At 43.5% G+C, this 22,986-nt stretch overlaps 1 protein-coding gene across 1 annotated transcript in view; it reads left to right on the forward strand.

Annotated features, from left to right (window-relative positions):
* Positions 1-13,867: 13,867 nt before the first annotated feature.
* ADSS1 (adenylosuccinate synthase 1) overlaps positions 13,868-22,986 on the forward strand; it is a 229,222-nt gene continuing 220,103 nt past the window's right edge. Inside the window, exon 1 of the mRNA XM_073349803.1 lies at positions 13,868-13,871. The gene's annotated coding sequence lies outside the window, so the exon portion shown is untranslated. The remainder of the gene's footprint in view (positions 13,872-22,986) is intronic.

Raw genomic sequence — 22,986 nt, forward strand, 5'->3', positions numbered from 1 at the left:
CTAAGTAAAAATCAGGTTACATCCTTCGATATCATATTTTAGCAGAAAGTAAACCACCAATTTGCTTTCACGCAATGGGGAAAATATTCCTCTCTTTCTCATGTCATTCAAAATAAAAAAGGGGTTTAACAACTAACAGGGATTGTCTATGCAACTTGGGAATTCTGGCCACCTGTATAAATACAAAGACTAATTTCATAGCTATGTAACAATCCATTAATTATGCCACAAAGTACACTGAGAGAACAGTGTCAGCATTTCTACTAAAGCCAGTTAGGCAGTGAAGGGAGTATCAGGATCTTATCCAAACAAATCATCATCCTTGTGTGCACAGCTCTGGAGCTAGTGGGATTCCTCTCCCTGTTTCTAGGTCATTTGGGTTTGCCTTGGGGTCTTAGAAAAAAAACCCTGTGTCCTGGTCCTCTCTCTGATGTGCTCACTGTAGTCCTGTCAACACCCCTCTTTAACACAGAGCTCTCTTTGTGGTACTGGGAAACAACCACGTCATTTATTTTGTTAGGAAGAATTCCTATTTTATATATGATGTATTCAGTCCAATCAATCTTTTATCTCAGAGGCCCGTTTAGAGACTGAGAGAGCTGGCACTGATTAAAAGCCTATAATAGAGGACATTAATTTACCCGTCAATAGAAAAATCACCATTGTAAATTGTCCCAGTCAGTTTGTATACCAGTGAATGATGTGCTGCAGATACTGGATGTAGGTACTAAACCACACACACAAAGAACATTCAATTAACGATACAAATCTCACTTCAGCTGGCTACAGTAAAGAGCTTCTGATTTCAGCCTGCCACTCTATCTAGAGTTCATCCCTTTGGCCTTTTGGCGTACGAGAGAATAGAGTGAGAGATTGCTCATTGTTTAGAAAACAATATGCTGTACCTAAAGGCATAACACGACCAGTTATGGGATGGGGTTCCAGCCTTAAATTGACATTTTCTTTCCATTTGCTGATCAATCTAAGACTCTTTATGGGTGTTTTTAAACATAGATTTCGGGGTTAACTATTTTTTGTTCATAAAGAAAAAAACAGATGTTCATAGAAGTATATAAGGGACCCTGCTCTGCTACATTTAAGGAAGGTTGTAGCCCCAGTGGAAGGGCAGGAAATACCACATGCCATACAACGTATTCCTTCAAGTACAGGAAAGAGGTAGGAAGAGACAGCAGTGGGAACACAAGAGCAGCCTGTAGTGAAAGAATTCAGAGTAGCAGCCGTGTTAGTCTGTATTCACAAAAAGAAAAGGAGGACTTGTGGCACCTTAGAGACTAACAAATTTATTTGAGCATAAGCTTTTGTGAGCTACAGCTCACTTCATCGGATGCATTCAGCATCCAGGAAGTGGATGGGTCATTACACAAAGTAAAACTATTTCCCCTTGTTTATTACCCCCCTCCCCCCCTCCCACACACACCTGCACTGTTCCTCAGAAGTTCTTGTCAACTTGCCCACCTTGATTATCACTACAAAAGGTTCTCCCCCCCAACAGCTCTCCTGCTGGTAATAGCTCACCTTAAATGATCACTCTCCTTACAGTGTGTATGATAACACCCATTGTTTCATGTTCTCTATGTATATAAATCTCTCCACTGTATTTTCCACTGAATGCATCTGATGAAGTGAGCTGTAGCTCAGGAAAGCTTATGCTCAAATAAATTGGTTAGTCTCTAAGGTGCCACAAGTCCTCCTTTTCTTTTAGTGAAAAAATGAAATTCTCAAAGAATGGATCCAGCCAGATTCTCCGCTTTCATACACTGGCTTTACAGCAGCTTGATGCCATGGACTTCGAGAGTTCAGATTTGCATCAATGTAAGCAAGAGCAGAATGAGGCCCCAAGTAAGGAGCTTGGGAAGAAGTGGGCAGCTGTTTACTGGGAACCTGGCCGGGAGGAGGATAGACTTGACGGGGAGAAAGAGGTAGGGGGTCAAGAACATTTGTCTTTTGGAGAAGGGAGGGGATGGTGAAGGGACACCTATATATAAGGAAGGAAAATGCACCTGGATAGGGAATGTGGGTCAGGCTACTTGTCACTTGAGGAAAGTGATAACTCATAAGTATGCAGTGGGAAGGGCAGCAGAGTGAGTGAAAGGAGATTGACACAATATTAAGGAGTCAAAGGATGGAAAAAAGAAAAGTTCAGATAAGTTTGTATATAGCTCTACCCCCATCCTGACCTTTCAAATGCTGCTGCAGTCCTGCCAGGATCACCATTCAGGGTATTATTTTCTAACTCTCCTTTTTCTCACGTAGGGAACTCAAGGCAGCAGCAGATCTAAAGTGGTCAGTCAGATTCATCTCCAGCTTTGGAGACAGATGGTCTGATCCAAAGTCCACTGAAAGCAATGGGAGTCTCTATTCACTTCAGTAGACTTTGGTACAGGCTCTATTAAAAAAAATAAAATAAAATAAAAACTGCAGTCACTGCATTGCATGGACTCACACCTGAGATTCATGCCTGAAAGTACATTGACACGTGGTATTGTTAGCGGGCTTATTCCTTCACCCACTTACTTCCCTGGTCCTTCTCGCATGAACAGAGAGCAACAATACCCGAAGTCCAAAGGTGCAAACAATTCGATGTTTATTGGGGTGAACTTCCAGCAAGCATGATTCCAGTTTCCTTCCTTAGTGTCCCCCTTCCCAGCTCTGACACCACAGAGCCTTACACCTGTGTCCCTGTTCCCATTCCTGCCCTTAGCCAAACATGATTCCAATTTCCTTACCCCCATTCCCTGTTCCCATCTCCCCCACCCACACACCCACCCACTTTCTGATTGACTGCAGGCTATATAGTAAAACTTGAGTTCTGCTTACTATACCTTAACCAATTATTTTCCTGAAATTTAACTAACCAATCCTAACATATTGTAACATGATTATGTAACCAATTATATCCCACCACCTTAATTAGTTTACACCCAGCAAAATTAATTATACAGCAGACAGGAACAATCACAGAACCAGACAGAGATTATACAGAGAAACAATAGCAAAGTGGGAACTATAATGAGAAAACAATACAGAAGTGAGGATTTCACATCCCAGTATTGATAAGTGAGTTCTTGCCAGACAGGATGCTATCAAACTAAGTTTTCTTTTACATTTTCTAGGCACTTCCCTTTCTCTGGAGGTGATAGGCATTATCAGGACAGGACTGTATTCCTAACAGCCCAATAGCACCTTCTTTCTGTGTGACTAGTTTGCAATGTGAGGATGTGACTGGTCGCTTCCCAGTGTATGGCTGCCTCTGCTGCTTAGCCAAAGGCCTCAGCCTAAGCATAGGGCCTCAGACTGTCACAGTAAGAGAAGGACCTTACACTGGCAGACAGTGATTCTGATTCTTTTATACCTCTATAACTAGCCAAGTGATAAGAACACACCTAAATTCTTAGAGTATAGGCCTTTACAGACAGGCCTGAATATCTGTATCCCAACAGGTATCATGCATGGTGATGGGTCCTGACAAAAGATCAGAAGGAATCTCACATTTATGTTAATCTTTAAGAAATTGGCAGATTAACAATCTGCCAAATTACAGGCCAGATCCTGCTTGCCTTTATTACGTGAGGAATCTCACTGAAGTAAGGAGGTTCTTCATATGTATAAAATGAGCTGGATCTGGCTTTGTATTTCATTTACAAGAGAAATTCCTGTCTTTCAAAGCCATCACTGTTTCGTTGATCACCTTGAGAGTGGACCACAAGTTTTGTTTATACTAAAGTCATGCCATCCTGAATGTTCCTCAACAGCAGATCCACTAGATATGGGAATGAAAGACCTGCTCAGCTCTTACAGCACTTTGCATCAGTAGATCTCAAAGCACTTTATGAAGGAGGTCACTATTGTTATCCCCATTTTACCAAGGGGGAAAAAAGAAGAAGAGGGAGGTGATTTTGTTTAATGTTACCCAGCAGCCCAGTGGCAGAGCTGGGACTAGGACCCAGGTCTCCTGTTTCCTAGTCCTGTGTTCAAACCACTGGATTCACATTGCAAGCCCCCAAAGCATTGGTGCATCATTAAAGTGCAGTTACAGCACTGACCATCAAAGGATTTCCACATCAAAACTGCCCATTTTGTAAGTCAAGAGAGGATCTTTCATAGAATCATAGACTTTAAGGTCAGAAGGGACCATTATGATTGTCTCGTCTGACCTCCTGCACAACACAGGCCACAGAATCTCACCCACCCACTCCTGTAAGAAACCTCTAACCTATGTCTGAGCTACTGAAGTCCTCAAATCGTGGTTTAAAGACTTCAAGGTGCAGAGAATCCTCCAGCAAGTGACCCATGCCCCATGCTGCAGAGGAAGACAAAAAATCCCCAAGGCCTCTACCAATCTGCCCTGGAGGAAAATTCCTTCCTGACCCCAAATATGGTGATCAGCTAAACCCTGAGCATGTGAGCAAGACTTCACTCCTCTGATGGTTAGAAACCTTCCTCTAGTTTCAAGTCTAAACTTCCTGATGGCCAGTTTATATCCATTTGTTCTTGTGTCCACATTGGTACTGAGCTTAAATAATTCTTCTCCCTCTGTGGTATTTATCCCTCGGATATATTTATAGATAGCAATCATATCTCCTCTCAACCTTCTTTTGGTTAGGCTAAACAAGCCAAGCTCTTTGAGTCTCCTTTCATAAGACAGGTTTTCCATTCTTCGGATCATCCTAGAAGCCCTTCTCTGTACCTGTTCCAGTTTGAATTCATCTTTCTTAAGCATGGGAGACCAGAACTTTACTACCATCCATGCTGCAAATTTAACCAAGGGAGGAAAAATCCATCTGCCGTTTGTCACCAATAGTGAAGATCCTGCAGTCAGAATGTAGTTGACAATTATGTTGCTGATGCATGAGGCAGGATGAAATCTAGTTCCTTTTTCTATAGCAGGGCTGCCCCTGCCATGCAACAATAGTGAAAACTAGTATTTGTCAGAAAATTAAGCAGGTCTGACTTGCAGTTATTCAGGGAGCAGATATGTCCCAGATATACTCGGCTTTTAAGGATAAAGGCCAAGATTTTGAAAAGTGACAAGAGATTTTGGATACCTCTGTTTCTCAGTGTCCAGCTTAAGAACCTGAAAGACCCTGAGCTTTCATAGGTGTGTTCTCAGTACTTTCTGAAAAACAGATCCTTCTAAGAGATCTCAAGCTGAGCACCCTAAAATTGGAGCATGACAAATCACTAGTCTCTTTTGAAACTTAGCCCAAAATTCTGTGTCTACTAAGCTCTCCCACAATGCTCTGTGCAGATCAGTCATTCCTTGCGTAAGGGTTATTCAGTACACAAATACCCATCACAGTACACTGTGCAAATGCAAGTTCATATCCTTTTTTTTTTTTTTTTTGCAAGTGCAAATTATGAGCCAAGTTTTGAAAATCTGGAAGGTATGCTGTCAAAGTTAATAGATCAAGAATATACCCTGCTGTGCCTTAAAGTTACAGTAATCTGCTGATAATATCCTGCTGACTACTTCAGGGCCAGATCCTCAGCTGGAGTCAAATGGAGTAGCTCCACTGAAGCCAATAGAGCTATGCTGATTTACCCCAGCTGAGAATAATATGGCCCTCAGGGCTTATCAGTTTTTACTGCTGCATCTATTTATTGGGTTAAGAAAAATGCTTGTTTACTTACAGACACTACAATTCCAAGCCAAGATAGAGATTTGTTTCTGAGCTTCCAGGTGCAAGGGTGAATGTGATGCAATAGCAGATTTGTATGTAAGAGTTTCCCCTGCTGTGCCTGCCTGCTTTGCTCTTGTATAAAAGGAGTAAAATGAAGTTTTACCACACAGTGGGAGTCTTGTACACGTCACATTGCTGTCTGAATGAAGGAATGGAGAAGATAATCACAACAGGCGAAAAGGGTTAGGTGAATTTGCATGATTTTGTGCCATGTTTGCACCTACGATCCACTGTGCAGGAGTTGTCCGGCCTTACATTCTAATGACACGGTGTAACATGTGAGGGATTTAAATTCAGTCGCTGGGCCAATAGGTGAGATTATAGCTGCAGGAACTGCATTCTTAGCCCCTGGGAAAAGCTTGAATTGTTCTATGGTGACCCCTTTTGGTCAAGACTGTTTCTTCAACCGAGAAGTCCCTGAGCCACAAAGGGTAGGTCTACATTGCAATTAAAAAGAAAAGGAGTACTTGTGGCACCTTAGAGACTAACCAATTTATTTGAGCATGAGCTTTCGTGAGCTACAGCTCACTTCATCGTATGCATGCCGTGGAAACTGCAGCAGACTTTATTTATACACAGAGAATATGAAAAAATACCTCCTCCCACCCCACTGTCCTGCTGGTAATAGCTTATCTAAAGTGATCATCAGGTGGGCCATTTCCAGCACAAATCCAGGTTTTCTCACCCTCCACCCCCCCACACAAATTCACTCTCCTGCTGGTGTGGGGGGGTGGAGGGTGAGAAAACCTGGATTTGTGCTGGAAATGGCCCACCTGATGATCACTTTAGATAAGCTATTACCAGCAGGACAGTGGGGTGGGAGGAGGTATTTTTTCATATTCTCTGTGTATAAATAAAGTCTGCTGCAGTTTCCACGGCATGCATCCGATGAAGTGAGCTGTAGCTCACGAAAGCTCATGCTCAAATAAATTGGTTAGTCTCCAAGGTGCCACAAGTACTCCTTTTCTTTTTGCGAATACAGACTAACACGGCTGTTACTCTGAAACCAAACATTGCAATTAAAAACCTTCAGCCGGCCCGTGCCAGCTGACTTAGGCTCACAGGGCTCAGGCTAAGGGACTGCTTCATTGTGGTGTAGACAGTTGGGCTCAGGCTGCAGGTGGGAGGGTCCCAGAGGTCAGGCTGACACCCAAGCCTGAACGTCTACACTGCAATTAAACAGATCCTTAGCTTGAGCCCCACGAACCCGAGTCAGCTGGCACGGACCACCCACAGGTTGTTAATTGCAGTGCAGAGATATAGACATACCCAAAGAGACTGTTAGCTGGGCTTGTTGAAAGGGATTTGAATGGGGAAAAGAGAAAATTGGAGGCTTTGCACTCAAAGAAAAAAAAGGAAAAAAAAAGAGAGCGCTGAGAATAACTATATTATCCCCCCAGAATGATTACTCCTTTGCTCTGGGAAGTTCTGACCAGACCAGACTTAAATTGATGTCAGCAAGTAGCAGTACAAAATAGCATTGACCTATCGAAGTGGGTTGCGAAACAGAAAAACAAAACCGTGTGTAATAGAGCCACAGATATTCCATTTTCTGAATTCTCCTAGAGCAGAATGGCACATTTCTGATCCCACTTGTTCACTCCGATCTCTGCCCAGGAGCAGGGTGTATGCTCTCCCATTTGATGTGCTGTTGCTTTTCTCTCCATGTCAGGAGCAGGAAGCAGCCGTATAACGCTGCTTGAAAATCTGCTTGAAAATCAATTCAATCACCAGTTCAAAATAGTAATAAAACTAGCCCGTAATGCCACCTTCTGGCTATATTTGAGGGTACAATAAAAATGTTGGCAGAAAAGAGACTGTTCTGTCCCTACAGTGAACTGGAGCAAATATATATCACTCACTTGTGGAAGTCAAATTTCTTTTGCTGACTTAATCCCAGAGCCAAAATTAATCAGACATCCTAGCTAACAGGATCAGGAAAAGCCGTCAATTATTCTGCCTCCAACCTAACAGCATGAACAGCACAAAGAAGGTGGAGCTTTTTTTGATTAATCACTGTTTGAGTTGCCTAAAGGACCTATGAAACCTCCTGCCGACTGACACAATGAACATTTAATATTAAAAACGATATGAGGAAATGTCTTTTAAAAAGTGATGGATTATGCATATTTGAGATGGAAAGTGTGTGATGTGGATACATAACATCAGCAAGCTGCTACACATATAAGCCCCCACACTCCCACACCATAGGGGTCCCCATGCCCCCAAACTATCTAAACTATCCAAGAGTGGCTGTTATACTCCCCATCACAGTATCTGACCACCATTCAGAGAGGGCCACAGGGCAACAGAGTTGGCAAGATTACACAGAAAAAAAACACCTTTAACCCATGCAATTGTCACTTCTTTGCACAAACTGACACGCCTCCTTATTCCACATGGGAAGAGTATTCTATCAACATTGGGTCCAACTGGCTATTGGAAACATCTTACAGCCAAGTTCTTCCCAAACCCACACTGAAAATTCACCACTCCCTTGCTAAGCATCAGGTGGGCACTACTGTACTTGTGGCACGTACCACAAGTGAAGAATAGAAAGTGGCACGCAGAGCATCACAGGATTGCATTTGAATTAGCACCAATCTACTGTATCTGGCACTGTCATTTCAATCCAGAGATACAGATCTGCTCTTTTTGCTGTCAAGATTACTAGCCTACATCTCAACAGCCCATCATCTTTTTCAGGCACCTGAATAAAGCAACAGCACTGGTCAGAGTGGCTACCCCTTCCCATATTAAAATAGGGAAAGCTGCAGTCCCCTGGACATATTTTTTGTCACCCAGTCTGAAGGGAGAGAGGGGACAGCCGGGAAACCTAAAAGCTTAATGACCAGTTTCAGAGTAACAGCCGTGTTAGTCTGTATTCGCAGAAAGAAAAGGAGGACTTGTGGCACCTTAGAGACTAACCAATTTATTTGAGCATAAGCTTTTGTGAGCTACACTGCATCCGATGAAGTGAGCTGTAGCTCATGAAAACTTATGCTCAAATAAATTGGTTAGTCTCTAAGTTGCCACAAATACTCCTTTTCTTTTTGCTAAAACCTTAAGTGGGTGCCCTCAAGGAAGACCAGGAGGGGTTTCAGATGCAGTTAACCCTGAAACTGTGACAGTTCATTTTCTCTGTCTACTTGCCCACAGACTGTGAGTCTCTAGAAGTATGGAAAGCACCCGGCACATAGTGGATGCTTCTGAGAGTAAATAATAAAATAATGTGGTCTTAATGACAGTCAGATAGAATGGACAGCTAAGGAATTCACCAGTCCCTCCTCAGGCATGTTTTAACTTTTCCTCTCTACGTGTTGATTACTAACGTTGGAAAGAGGGGGAAAAAAATCACTTTGGGGATAGAAGAAGAAATTGACAATTATCTGCATGTATTTTACCAGTTTCAGTGGAGTCTTGCCAGGGTCCTTATTGCCAGAGATGCTCATTAATCTGTGGCGAAGGACAGCACACTGCTATCCTCACTGCAGTGGCTTGGCAAGTGGTATGCTTTGAATGGGACTTCTGGTTTCCACATGAAACGGTTGGTACATGAGCTACCCGCTCCCTTTAAGTTTCCTCTTTGGCCTCCCTGGCCCCAGGGGAAATCTCTAGGGTGGATGTGTTGGATGCCCTCTTCGCTAGCTCTGCCAATTACGCTAGACAGACTGGTGCTTTTACTTTACTAATTGACCCAGCAAGTCTATAATTAAATGAGGCTCCCTGCTGCTTTGCAATCTTGCCTAGCAGTTTGGCCACATGGGGCCCTATCATGTACCCCTACTCTCACCCTATGATCTCACTTTTACACCTCCAATTCACCCAATGCCCCCTTCCTCCAGTATTCAGGATGATGACTGCTCTCTACTGCTCTGCATAACAAAAATTGAAAGGTCAGACTCATCCTCTGCAAAATTTTCCAGATTCATCTGATTCAGCAGCTAGATCCCTAGTTGTTGCTGCCTGCTCTGACCTACTTCCCGCCTCTCGTCATCTGTCAGATGAATCTCAGGGCCTTCTGCCTTAACAAGACAGTAGGAATGGTATTCCTGTCCACAGACATCTCCTCCTCCTTAACCCCTTCTTTTCGGGAAGCTGGAGCAGCCAGCACTGTGTCAACAGATCACAGGAGGTTCTCCTTTACAAAAAGCTTGTGGTCTACGCTAGAATTGCTACCACGGCACACCTGTACCAATGTAGCTGCACCATTGTAGCACTGCGGATGCAGATGCTCCATGCCGATGAGAGGGAGCTCTCCTGTCAGAATACTTACGCCACCTCCCCGAGCAGCAGTAGCTCCGCTAGTGAGAGAGCAAGGATTGCTGATGTCAGTTCATTCCTTTGTCACCTCCAGCTGAGGCATGGACAGACTGCAGCAGCCCACCTCCATAGGGAGATGATGTGGTGATCATGAGCACATTGCATCTATGCTCCATTCCCGACTGCTTCCAGGGGCAATTCAAGATGCTTCACTAAGCCCTATAAGATTCAGGAGCTGGCTGCGTAAGAGAACCCCTCTGTCTGATAGAGCCAGTGCAATGGTGGAGATCAGCTAAGCTTCTCCTGAGACTAGTCACTGGAACAATGAAAGCAGCACATCTCTAGGCCAGTGATCCCAAGCCATGGAGTTCAGTCCATTTTGGAAAGCCCAAGCTTCTAGGCTTTCACAGAACAATCTTTTTGGCCAGGCTTTCAGTCATGTTGACATAGTCAGGTGAAGTATTTTTTGTTTCGGTTTTGCTGGAGAGTGGGTCGTTAAAATGGTGTTTGTCGACCTGGGTTCATCTTTTCACACACTGAAAACAAAAATAAATGATCAACTAACTAACATGCATTTCTAGATAGTCTGGGGACTTTTGCCTTTGCCAGTTGATCCATATGGCCTCCAACTATGGGCGGCTTCTGTGCACCCTCCTCCAAGTCCTGACGGAGTTGGCTCCTAGCACAAAAGCCATAAGCCGCCAAAAGCCTGATCGCATTTTCTCAGCCACTGCTCAAATTTTTTCTTCACTTTTCAAAATGAAAACTGAAAAAAAAAGAAAAGACAAAAGTGGGAATTTTCAAAAAAAAAAAAAATCTGTTTTTTGTCAAAAAGTCCACACTTTTATGGAGGGAAAAAAATCCAGCCAGCCTGAGCATTAGGTTGAATTGCTGAGAGAAGAGAAAGGTGTCAGGATAACAGTAATCTGCTACTTCCACCCTTTCCACGTACAGCTTCATTTTTAGGCTAAAGAAGCAAAGTTCATGCCCTCATTTCATCATCCCTGGTTTGAATCAGCCTACACTTATTATGGACTCCATCAGAAGAGCTGAGCAAACTATCATTCTGCATATTAGCCCCTTTTTTCTGATTGAAAATTTATCCATGGAAAGACTTAGATTTCCATTATATGGATTCCCAAACTTCAGCCTAACAAGTGCTCCCTAACTAGTCACTGCTTTGAGCCAAACCCCTAAGGCTATGCTGGGACCATTCTGCTTTCCTGGAGCTCCTAGCAGCAGTAAAGCCCAATCTATTGTTTCATCGCGTCTGTTGAGCAGAATGATCCAGTCTGTTCAGTTCCTTTTAGCTGCAAACTTCTACTCCTGTGATCCTTCAGATTAACACTAGAGGCTGGTGCCTAATGTCTGCCATACACCCACAAGGGTAGAGTGGCCTCGATCCTCAAAGGTATTGAGACTCCTAACTTCCATTGAAATCAATGGGATCTGGGCCCTTGACAATGGCAAAGTACCATTCACATATCAGCAAGGCTTTTTTAAAGAGTGACTTTAAAATTAAAAGCTTCACGGTCTAAGGAATGAATCTTCCCCCTTCAGAAGTTTCACCACATGGAAGCCCCAGCAAAAATACAAAATGGCTGACAGCCCCCTGGCCTGGCCTGGGGAACTCCTCCTGGCAATTCTGCCCAGGACTAAAGAGGACAAAAGCTAAAAGCAAACTGTATTCGCTTGAAAGTACAAATCATCCTTCACAGCCACTGAAGTTTCCAGGGTTTAAACGAGGGCAGAATTTGGACAAGGAAACTCACTTTGATTTCTGGAATGTAGTTTTCTACGCTAAAAGTGAAAGAACTCTCTAGTTCTGTTGCTTTCAGTACAGCCTCTAGAAGCGGTTGACTTGTAAATTTATCCTCCTGCTCCAAATCCATAACTAGCAGCCCTTGAATGGAAAGTAGCAGATAATACACTGCATAGGGATCCCATGGATATCGCTCTTGTGAGCGCTTCTTGAAGGCCTCTACTGACTCACCTCAGAGCATGGATAACCCCTGAAGGTCATTGTGATGTTTGAATGTACCCACTATTGCATGGAGTGACGGAGTTAATAACCGGCAAGCTGTTGCTACCAGGATATTGCCACAGCTGTGTGTTAACTGCGGATCTGGCATACAAGATCTTTGCTAAGTCTCCTGAGCTCACCAGGTGCTTTTAAAGAGCCTCTGCTGGTGATAGAAAGTGACTGAGGAAGGTAATAATTAAAGGCTGGCCTCAGTCCATACCAGATGGTTATTTTAAAAGTAGCATCCAAGGCACTAAAGAGCTAGGGAAGTAATAGTTGCTACATCTCATACACCATAAACATGCATACTGTCCTATACATCTATTGTTCTATAGAAGCACTGACCTAGTCATGTCTGTTTTGCCCAGTTTATGCACTGGGTGTATTGCTGTGGAGAGAGTGGCATAGAAGCCAGCTGTGCCAGCCTCTCCCTCCTGTGGACTCTCCCATGCCACGACTGTTGCCAGCAGCATATTTACGGCTGGATTCTGTGCCCTTTGCCCCATTAAGGGATGGACCAGGCCTAAAAACTAATCCACTGCATTGATCCAAACGTTCTCAGCTGGGCAGGTTGACTGAATATGGTCTCAGTGTCTGTGGGATGGGGAGTGTTTGCGTTGCCCAGCTGTCCACCTACAGACATCTTGTAAAAAGCAATTGTGTGCTCACAACCTTACCACAGGGGTACAGCTACATGGAAAGTACACTAAGGGCTAATAATGTTGATTAATTATTATTTATGAACTTGCCAGTGTGGTGGCTGGAATGCTTGCTTCAAGCTTTGCAGGGAGGCTATGGGGGAATATTTTACACAGCTGACTAGCTTCAAAGCAAGGCACATTTGCTGTTGGTTAGTGTTCAGTGCAATGTTCATGAATGGGCATGACAATCAAAAACATCTTTTCACTTTCTAAGGCAGTGAACTTGATCGGGGATAAAAAGAAGCTTCCCCACAACACTAGCTAGTTCAAATGTAAACAGAGAGCATACACAGCCCCTTTAAAAGCCTGCATATTTTATAAAGCCTCCTTTCATTAATAAGTTTTTAAAAGGGAAATTTTACGCCCTTCCCCCCCAAAAAAAATCAGTGGCACAATCAGACCGTGAGACAGAAATGCAAGGCTGCAGATGCAAAAAACTGAACGTATATAGGTATTTTAAAGGCAAACGTTTTCATCTTGTCACAAGTGTTTTGTTTGCATCTTACCCAGAACTGCAAGGAACCATAACCACAAATACTTCACATGGTACTTTCAATTTAATAGCTCCCATGGTCTGTCTGAATTACTGCCTTTTATTTTATGACTAAATTAATATTATATGCACAAGAGCACATTTAAAACACCCAATAGGGTAAAAGAAATGATTGTGGTGTTGAAAAATAAATTTTTATGCACAGGAGTTATTAGTAAAGCCACATTCCCTCGTCTGTTTATGTGCATACATTTACATTTTCCCTTTTTTTTTTTCCTTTTGACCTTTATTTTCAGACACCCTGGCATGTTATCTTAAAGCTTTAATAAAACAGCAATTCACTCACACTTCTTATGCCCTACTAATTTGTCTGTGTTCCCATATACTGGGTTTCATAACTTTTATATGCAAATCAATACAAAACCCCTTTCATATCTCATTTAGATGATTGAATCCCAACCCCCAACTCTGCTCAAATGTGGAAGCAGAAGCTCACCACTCACCCAAGTTAAACTAAAAATGGTAAGGAAACCATATGCACCTTAGAAAGAAAACAAGACTCAAAGAAATCCACCTTATTTACAAGAAGCTAGTTTGGAAAATCACACCAATAAGAAGGAGAAAATCTTGCGCTTGGAAAAAGGAATTCTAGAATTCGTATGCAGCAATTCTAAAAGGTCGGGAAAAAAATTAATTTGAAGCCCAAATTAATTTGAATGTGACATTCATTTTCTAATAAAAGGAAAGAAATTCAAGTTAAATCTTTCAGCTCCATCCTGAACTCAGTCTACAATGTTTGGGTCTTGCAAGGAGCGCAGGGAATGACTAGAGTATACAGTGGTGAGCAGCATATTATTACGTCCACGATGAGCTCTGACACCTTGTGACAGGCTTCGTTATCCGTCAAAAAAAGCCATGAGATTTGCAACAGAATCCACCTCTTCATGCATTACTGTACTGCGAGCTCTCTCTCTTTTTTTTTTTTTAAATTATGTCTCTAGCCCTTGGGATTGTGAAGTTAACCTTGAGAACGTGAACCAACTTTAACCAGTGCAGTGATGTCTGAGTCTGCAGACAGCCTGAAACAATAGCTCTGGAGGATGAAAACTGCTGTATTCCTCTTGCCACGATTGTCTGGGAATCGCTCTCAGTCCCTGCCATTGCAACAGGCCTTGGAGACTGGTGTACCTCAGTCCCTCCTATTCTCTGTCTGTGATACATAACAGTCTAGTCTCCTGTGGGTTGTAATACTTTGATCTAATTTTGGCTGTGGGGTTTAGTAGTGTGGGGATGTGGGTGGTGCTGGTAGCCTGTGATAACCAGGAGATCAGATTAGATGATCTAGTGGTCTTAAATTCTATGACTATCTGCTGGTAGCACACTACAGAGTGAGGCAGTCTGTCACAGTCAAGTCTGAACATCTCCTGTGCTAGCTTAAGGTGCCCAATGTGGCACAGAGCCACCATTATTGCTGCAAGCCCTGAAACACGGCAGCACACAGTGTTGCCAATACTTGAAACATTTAGTGTTTTTCTTAAAACCCCAGATCCTGGAGTCATGTGATTGGGTGAGAATCTTGGCTTTCATTTACAAAAAATAGTTCCTTTTTAGCCTTTGAGGTTGGAAATAAATATTTGAAAATGTAACTTGAGTGCACTCTGAAGGCCCAAAACACAGAAGTCAAATAAAAAGATCCAAAATGTATATTTAAAAAAAAGAGGGAAAAAAAACAAAGCTTATGATTTTGGAGGGAGCAAGTTGTGATTTTTGGCATTTGATTCTAAGCCATTCAAAAATGTGTCATTGTCCCTTGTCACACACACCCATCCTAGCCCCTCTTTTAGGGGGGAAAAGGGCATTTCTCTACCTTTTTTTGTTGTTTGAAAAATACTGTGTGTGTGTGTGTGTGCGTGTGTGTATAAATAATTTTAATACTTTCAGAAGAATAAGGCCAACAAAAATTAAACTAGGAAAAAGGAACTATAATTTAACGACTATGCTTCATCACTGCACCTTCCCTTTTTTATCTTCTGCTCTGCTGTGAGGATTCATAAGGTTTCTAGGGGCACAGAACCTCCGAATGCTTCGATACAACCTAAGGCAGGGGAGGGAAAACTTTTTGGCCTGAGGGCCACATTAGGTTTCTGAAATTGTATGGAGGGCCGGTTAGGGGAGGCTGTGCCTCCCCAAACAGCCATGCGTGGCCTAGCCCCCAACCCCTATCCGACCCTCCCCCCCACTTCTTGCCCCCTGATGGCCCCCCTGGGACTCCTGTCTCATCCAACCCCCCCGTTCCCTATCCCCTGACGACTCCCTGGAACCCCTGACCCATCCACTCCTCCCTGTCCCCTGATCCCCCCACCTCTGATTGCCCCCCCCCACCCTATCCAACCCCTCCTCTACTTCCTGACTGCCCCCCCAGGACCCCTGCCCCCATTCAAAGCCCCTGTTCCCCACCCTCTGACCGCCCCAACCGCTATCCATACCCTACCCCCTGACTACCACCCTGAACTTCCCTGCCCTCTATCCAACCCCCCTGCTCCCTGCCCCCTTACCGCACTGCCTGGAGCACCGGTGGCTGGCAGGGCTACAGCCGCACTGCCCAGAGCACCGGGACAGGCAGCCATGCCGCCCGGCTGGAGCCAGTCACACCACCGTGCAGCACAGAGCACCGGGTCAGGCTGTGGCTCTGCAGCTGCGCTGCCCAGCAAGAGGTCACAGCCCCACCACCCAGAGCATTGCGGCAGTAAGCTGAGGCGCAGTAAGCTGAGGCTGCGAGTGAGGGAGGACAGCAGAGGAGGGGTCGGGGCTAGCCTCCTGGGCCAGGAGTTCAGGGGCCGGGCAGGAGGGTCCCGCAGGCCACATCTGGCCCGCGGGCCGTAGTTTGCCTACCTCTGACCTAAGGTGTCTTTGAAACACCATACAAGGACTGAAATGCAGTGATAATACATAGCACTTACATGCTTTTATGATGCCTCATTGTGTCAGTCCACAGTACACAGACCTTAATAAGTAGGTCTTTGAAACATACATTGGGCTAATTCAAAAATCAGTAAGTGGATCCTTGATGCCATGCATGACTATACTGTCAGCTTGTATGAACAGCATGATTAGAAAGTGTGCTCTGCAGGTACTGGACAGGATTCGGTGTGTAAGAAAGCCATATTCTAAAGAAGGAAAGAGAACATCAAAGGACCAGATCAAAGGAAGTAGGGCGATATTGTCCCCTCCACTAGCCAGACTTCAAACGCTCCAGTATAAGAGGAATCTCAGGTGGCACAGAGCTATCCTAACAGCTCAGATGCCAGCCTCTTCCCCAGGAGCTGATGCAGTGGCCATGGAAGAGGGGGCCTGGCTGGGGGCCCCCTGCACTCTGCTAATGACAATTAGCTGGGTGTAGAGTGGCCTCAGTCTGGGGGGAGCACAAAAGTCCGAAAGATCTAGGGCCCTGATCCTGCAGGCACTTCTGCACATGCTTAACTTTTACTCCTGGGGAAATTGTGTGTCACTGCACTTGGGCAGAATTCATGTCTCCTGCAGATTTTTTTGCTTCCCAGCAGAAAAATGTCTTCTGAAGGGGAAGCAAAGGGAAGACTCAGGAGTGGTCACGTGCCCCTCCCCAGCAGCACAGGCTGGTCAATTTGGAGCAGCTAGCAGAGATGCAAATCACCGCCATGGGAGTGGGGGCTGGGCAGTCTTGTGTGTGAGAGAGAAAGACCCTCTGTTCCTCTCACATTCTATTGTGGCATGCTCAGCATGGAGGGGCAGGGATTTGGGTTGTTTCTGAGGAGGTAGATGTGGGGCAGGCTCTGCCCCCTCAGGCAGAGAGAATGTAGCAGCCTGCCTGCTTAATGAATTGTTCCCATTGTCTCTGTGAATCCCCCAGGGGTATAAAACAGGTGTAAAAGTTTTAAGGCTCCTTTACATTGCCAGAGTGGTGTAAAGGAGTCTTATTTTAAAGGACAGTATGGCTTATATATGCTTATGGTGCTTTAACGATTAGAACTGGTCTAAACGTTTACACTGAAAACTTCCTATCAAAATATGCTCCATGAACTGTTTGCTACTGACCATTCTGGAGATGATCAGTAGCCAATATAAACTGTAAGTTTAATTCCCAAGCCCTCATTTGCTCTTCAGTTACCTATGATGTAACAGTGAGCAAATGGCTGCATATATTTGTTGACTAATCACTAGAAATAAAATGTCAAACCTAGCTACATTACTATTAGACAAAGGAGGTTTGGGGATTTCTTCCAATGCTCTTCACTCCCATTCTCCATCCACTGCATTGTAGTTTAAATAAATTACTAAAATAATTGAAAGCAGAATGATTATATTGTGTCATTTTGACAAATACAATATGCAGAATTTTAAAATATTGTGTGCTTCATTTTTAATGTTTTGGCTCCGAATTCCCCCAGGAGTAAGTAACTTTATAGCCTGTGTGCAATCACTGAGTCCCACTGACATGGGAATGAAAGGAATTCCATAGCACAGAATAAGTTAGCATTACAAAGACAAGGTGGGTGAGGTAATAGTTTTTATTGGACCAACTTCTGTTGGTGAGAGAGACAAGCTTACACAGACCTGAAGAAGAGCTCTGTGTGAGCTCAAAATCTTGTCTCTCACCAAGAGAAGTTGGCCCAACAAAAGCTATTACCTCACCTACCTTGTCTTCCTAGAATCCTGGGATCTACATGGTTATATCACTGCATTCACATTACTGCACATTTTAGGGTTTCAAGTTCTTGCTATTTAATCTAGTGCCATTGTGTTCCAGGCTACACATGGTCTTGACTATCTTATGTGAACTTGTAGTCCACTAACCAGTTATGCTCTAGGTACCAGGATACAATTTTGAATCAATAAGTGATCAGCAAGGATACTGAGACCTTGTAAATTCTCTACATTTTGAGCCCAATTCTCTGCTTTCTAACTGTTTTATCTGCAGAGTGAAGGAATAATTGACAGAAAAATATATGTAGGAAGTAGCAAAGGTTGTTTAAATTATTCAAGACCTGCAAAACTACATTAAATTGTCATCCTCTCACATGCTGAAACAATTGTTTGGAGCACCAGACTAATAATTATAATACTAAAGATTTTTCTGTATATTTATGCTAATTTAACCAAATGATAGAAACAACCATAAGCTAAAAGATGAGTTGTATGATGAGTGAGATTTTCAAAAGCACTCAGTATTGGCCTATCTCTGTTCCCATTGAACATGAGAGCTTTACCATTGATTTCAATGGGAGTAGAGGTAGACCAACATGGCGTGAAGATCTCACCCAGAGAATATTATCTATAGTTTCACTCAACTGTGAATTACAAAATCAGACAGCAACTTTAAGGACCTGATCCAATTCCCAATGAAGTCAAAAGGAGTCTTTCTATTGATGTCAATGCACTTTCATTCAGACCTTAAGTCATTAAGCACACATGCCTGAGGTTGAGAGTATATTATGGTGTCTACCTGCATATTCATGTGTGTGTAAGAAGCAAGATTGTCTGTGTTTATCATTACATGGTGAAAGGATTTTGAATAGCTGACATTTATGCAATTCAAATAAGCATTTCTAACTATTTTACAGTTCTAACTTCTAAATTAATGTTGCTTAAACTGTCACATAAACCATTCAGCTAGGCTCTGTATTGAAAGAGCCATAATTTCAATACTAATTTTTAAAAAAAAAAACTTCATTGCATTCAATTAGTTAAGACTGCCACTTTGACTTTGATTACTTTATAATAGATTCTTTAGGCTTTATTATTCCTGATGAATTCTCATAATTTCATATTAAATTCATACATTTAACTTTATTGTGCTCAAAACCATCTTAATTTATTTTCTGCATCTACTTATTTATTCTGTGTTTTAGTTAAAAACAAATTGAAAGACAGTCTGCTGTTTGACCAAAGTAATACCTTCAGTCAAATGAATCTTTTGGGTTTGAGGCCTGTGTTATGCAGATGATCTGGGGAAAGCTTGTTATGGTTGACTTTAATTAAACATTGTGTTTTACACCCTATCATTCTCAAAACAGGTAAGATTTTTTGTGTTTAAAATATGGTTTTTAATCTGGCGGTGTCCCTTTAATTAGGCACAGGTTCAAGTGAGAATATTAGTCACAGTAGTGTATCAGCTTTTGTAAGTTCCCAGGCACTTTAAAGCCCTGATCCTTCAAACATTTACACACATGTGTTTCACTGTAAGCACAGTAACTAGTCTCAGTGACTTCAAGCTGGTAGGAACAGCAGACCATGGGGCCAGATACATCACCCGTGTAACTCATCAATTGAAGCCATGGAATTATAGCAGAGATGAAGTTGGCCCATTGTGTTTTAACAGGTGCCTCCAATAATTAACCCTATAATTGCTGTTATGTGTTTTTAAAGCAGTAAAGCACATATCTAAGAACAAAAGCAAAAATAATACTTCTGTTGTGCACTGTGGTAATAATACTTGAACTTTTACAGAGTCCCCAAAACACCTCATGAACATGCTTTGCAAATGCTAATGGATTAAGGCTTTGGGGGAGGGGATGGGCTCCCTGGGTCCCAGTGTCCTTTGGTTACCCTCACTTCTCCCTCCAGTTGGCAGTCTTTGGGGGAACCTCTCTGCAGGCCACCACCCACAGGCCAGGGTTTGGCTCTTGTTCCTTCCCGTTCCTTTGCAAGGGGAGGAGGGAGATCTGGATGGAACAAGGACCAGTCTCTCAGGTAGCCCCTAAAGTCATCTCTAAGGTCTCAGATCTACAGAGTCTATTGCCCCTTCACAGGATTTACCTTCTACCCCTCTTCCTGGGGCATATTGTTTACCGTCAGTCAGGATGGCTTCAGGAGCAACATGTCTCACATTTATCTCCTCTCTATTACCAGCAGTCCCTAGACAGAGTAACCTTTCTCCCATTCACCACCCCCTTCCTGTGGTAACTTTCCCCCTTTTAAGCTCCTCCCCCTCCTGGCTGAGCAAGCCTTGCAGGTGTGTCTCGTTGGCTCGGAACAGGCCCAGAGGAGCTCATTAGCCTCCTTCACATCGGAGTGAGGGTGTATCCCTTCACAAGGCTCAACACCTTTACAGATGGGGAGAACTGAGGTGCAGAGAAGCTAAGGCCAACACTTGCAGACATGGCAACTGATTTTTGGGAGCCTACTTGAGACACCTTGGGCCTGATCATCAGAAAGCACTGAACTTCCACAACTCCACATTAAAAGAGTGGGAGCAGTTTGTATTCATGAGTTCTGAAAGTCAGATCCAACAGGCCACAAGATGGGAACCCCAAAACAGTGACAACTTCTGAAAATTGGGGCCTAAACCCCAGATCTTCAAAGGTGTTTAGATGCCTAACTCCCATGAGAGTTAAATTCCTTTGAGGCTCTGGGCTTTAAGTGACACCAAAAGCCAGGCAGCAAAGTCTCTTGCTGAACCCAGAATAGAGCCGGGATTGTCAAAGAAGCCTACTGAACCTAGGTACCCCATTGAATCTGGACACCTACCCTCAGTGTCCTCTGACTACCCCAGCCAGACACCGTATGTCCTGATTCTAACTCCTTAACACAAGGTTTCCTCTCTAGTGATGACTGTTTCTACTCTCACACCAGCTGAGAAACGGGCCCGCTATCTTTTCTTGTTGGAAATCAGTCAAAACTATGAGCAATAATGTACAATTAGACATTGCTATAGGCCCCCACTTTACTCCCCACACCCATCACCAAGCTTGGCCTACAGGTCTTCTTTCATTGGTTGCGGGGGGGGGGGGGGAGGGCGGAATAATTCACAACCACTAAGGACAACTGGGATCAAAACAAATGCCAGATTAACCCAGTGTCCCATTCTAAAATATTTTGTAAATCCCTTTTGATCAGAGTCCCAAACTGAGCCAGTTCTCCATCTAAATGCAACAGTTTCTATATATCTATATCAAAAATAAAAAGCATTTTGAATTTCTATTAAGGTTTAATTAGTAATTAATATTTATGAAGCTATTGGATGAAATTGCTACAAGCTTAATAAATAAATTTTAACCTGTGAATATGATTTTGTTTTTTATAAAAAGCCTTGCATCTTAATAAACATATTTGTGTAACTATTATTTATTCATTAATTCATGTCTAATTCCAATTCCTCTTTGCTCCAGATGGAGGGGGGATGAGGAGAGGGCCCTCCAGGGACTGACACACTCATCGTTTTAATTCTCATTTTAGTTTCTATCACTACAAATTAAACGTTTACAAATCCTAAACAGGGTGTCTAGCAAATCTGATGTGTTGGCTAGATTCACCAGTCCATTAGAATCAGTGTTTCTTTGGTAAGTAAAGGGACAGGTTTGAAACCCAACTGTCCCATGCGCTTGCCCGTTATATATGCTGTCGGACAGCACATAGGTCACAGTCCTGTAGTCCCTGTGGACCTAACACTCCCATTGACTTCAGTGGGTGCTTTGTTTGTTTCAAGAATACAAACGATCCCGATGTGTCGAAAGAACAGTAAATATGGCAGGCGACCAGCTTGGCTTAACAGTGAAATCCTTGCTGATCTTAAACACAAAAAAGAAGCTTACAAGAAGTGGAAGATTGGACAAATGACCAGGAAAGAGTATAAAAATATTGCTCGGGCATGCAGGAGTGAAATCAGGAAGGCCAAATCACACCTGGAGTTGCAGCTAGCAAGAGATGTTAAGAGTAACAAGAAGGGTTTCTTCAGGTATGGTAGCAACAAGAAGAAAGCCAAGGAAAGTGTGGGCCCCTTACTGAATGAGGGAGGCAACCTAGTGACAGAGGATGTGGAAAAAGCTAATGTACTCAGTGCTTTTTTTGCATCTGTATTCATGAACAAGGTCAGTTCCCAGACTACTGCACTGGGCAGCACAGCATGGGGAGGAGGTGACCAGCCCTCTGTGGAGAAAGAAGTGGCTCGGGACTATTTAGAAAAGCTGGACGAGCAAAAGTCCATGGGGCTGGATGCACGGCATCCGAGAGTGCTAAAGGAGTTGGCGGATGTGATTGCAGAGCCGTTGGCCATTATCTTCGAAACTCATGGTGATCCGGGGAAGTCCCGGACAACTGGAAAAAGGCTAATGTAGTGCCCATCTTTTAAAAAGGGAAGAAGGAGGATCCTGGGAACTACAGGCCAGTCAGCCTCACCTCAGTCCCCGGAAAAATCATGGAGCAGGTCCTCAAGGAATCAATTCTGAAGCACTTAGAGGAGAGGAAACTGATCAGGAACAGTCAGCATGGATTCACCAAGGGCAAGTCATGCCTGACTAATCTAATTGCCTTCTATGACGAGATAACTGGCTCTGTGGATGAGGGGAGAGCAGTGGACATGTTGTTCCTTGACTTTAGCAAAGCTTTTGACACGGTCTCCCACAGTATTCTTGCCAGCAAGTTAAAGAAGTATGGGCTGGATGAATGGACTATAAGGTGGGTAGAAAGCTGGCTAGATTGTCGGGCTCAACGGGTAGTGATCAATGGCGCCATGTCTAGTTGGCAGCCGGTATCAAGTGGAATGCCCCAAGGGTCGGTCCTTGGGCCGGTTTTGTTCAGAATCTTCATTAATGATCTGGAGGATGGTGTGGATTGCACCCTCAGCAAGTTTGCTGATGACACTAAACTGGGAGGAGAGGTAGATACGCTGGCGGGTAGGGATAGGATACAGAGGGACCTAGACAAATTAGAGGATTGGGCCAAAAGAAATCTGATGAGGTTCAACAAGGACCAGTGCAGAGTCCTTGGACGGAAGAATCCCATGCACCGCTACAGACTAGGGACCGAATGGCTGGGCAGCAGTTCTGCAGA

Source organism: Lepidochelys kempii, chromosome 6 (genome assembly GCF_965140285.1).
Source record: "Lepidochelys kempii isolate rLepKem1 chromosome 6, rLepKem1.hap1, whole genome shotgun sequence".
NCBI lineage: Eukaryota > Metazoa > Chordata > Testudines > Cheloniidae > Lepidochelys > Lepidochelys kempii.